The 1534-nt window shown below is 43.2% G+C and overlaps 1 non-coding gene across 1 annotated transcript; it reads right to left on the bottom strand.

Annotated features, from left to right (window-relative positions):
• Nucleotides 1–309: 309 nt before the first annotated feature.
• LOC148565055 (small nucleolar RNA R71) lies at nucleotides 310–413 on the bottom strand. The gene has a single exon (XR_015885344.1). It is a non-coding gene; the product is annotated as a small nucleolar RNA R71 (small nucleolar RNA).
• Between the last annotated feature and the right edge of the window lie 1121 nt (nucleotides 414–1534).

The following is a 1534-nucleotide window of genomic DNA, read 5'->3' as shown; positions in this document are numbered from 1 at the left end:
AAACCACCCATTCAGGCCAACAATTTTGAGCTCAAACCACAGCTAATATCACTTGTGGAGAATCATTGTTCATTTGGTGGGAGTGCTAATGAAGACCCAAACCAACATCTCACAAAATTCTTGAGAATTTGCGACACTGTGAAGTCCAATGGAGTCCAGGAAGATGCCTATAAACTGCTTTTGTTCCCATTTTCACTTAGGGACAAGGCAGCTAAGTGGCTGGAATCATTCCCAAGGGGGAGCCTAACAACCTGGGATGAGGTGGAAAGCAAGTTTCTGGCACATTTCTACCCCCCTCAAAAGGTCAATAGGCTTCGATCTGAGGTTCAGACGTTTAGACAACAAGATGGTGAAACTCTCTACGAGGCATGGGAGAGATTCAAGGATTTGACAAGGAAATGCCCACCAGACATGTTCCATGACTGGGTGCAATTGCATATTTTCTATGATGGACTCTTTTATGAATCAAGGAAGGCTGTAGACCATTCATCAGGAGGTTCATTGAACAGGAAAAAGACTGTGGAAGAAGCCATTGAAGTGATTGAGACAGTGGCTGAGAATGAGTACTACTATGCTTCAGAGAGACACAACACTAAGGGAGTCATGGAGCTGAACCATGTTGATACAATTCTAGCCCAAAACAAGGTGTTTGCCAAGCAACTAGCAGAGCTCACCAGGAAATTAGAAACAAAACAAGTGGCTGCAATACACACACAAGATCAAGAGGAAGAAAGCACTGAAGGAGGTGATTGAGAAGAGGCCAATTATGTAGGAAATCAACAAAGGCAACCATATGATCCACATTCCAACACTTACAACCCAGGCTGGAAAAACCACCCAAACTTTGGGTGGGGAAACCAGCAAAACCAACATAACAAGTCCACATACCAAAACTCCAACCAAAGATCATACCAAGCCACACAAAACACTTACTCCCAACCATCATATCATGGCCAAAATAATCAACCTACCCAACCTAATCCGAACCAACAATTTCAAGATCAACTAAACAGGATAGAAGGAATGCTGGCACACATGGGTCAGGACATAATTGAGTTGAAAAGCTTCAGGGATGATGTGAGATCAACCTTAAGAAACCATGGTGAAAAACTCAAGAGGATGGAGTCTCAAGTAGGAGAGCTAGCTCAACAGGCCCCCAAATCAACTGCAGTGTTCCCTAGTGACACAGAAAAGAATCCTAAAGGGGAACAAAAGAGAGTAAGATGGGAAGAATGCAAAGCCATCACCATATTGAAGGAAGTCTCAGAAGAAGAAGGAATTAGACCCTCAGAACAGGAGCCAGAAATCTTGAAGGAAGGTGTGGAAGAAGCTAAGCAGGAAAGTGAAGCTGAGCAAGCCAAGGAACTGCAAAAAGGCACGATGGAGACATACTAACCAAAAGCACCATTTCCTCAGAGGTTAGGAGGAGGTGAAAAAGGGAAAACCTATTCAAGGTTTTTAGAGACATTTAAGTCTCTCCATATCAATATTCCCTTTCTTGAGATTCTCCAGCAAATGCCTACACATATCAAGT

Source organism: Arachis ipaensis, chromosome B5, assembly GCF_059453495.1.
Source record: "Arachis ipaensis isolate K30076 ecotype BB chromosome B5, ASM5945349v1, whole genome shotgun sequence".
Taxonomy (NCBI): domain Eukaryota; kingdom Viridiplantae; phylum Streptophyta; class Magnoliopsida; order Fabales; family Fabaceae; genus Arachis; species Arachis ipaensis.
Note: the sequence above shows the minus strand (reverse complement) of the source record. Positions and strands in the feature narration are given on the sequence as shown.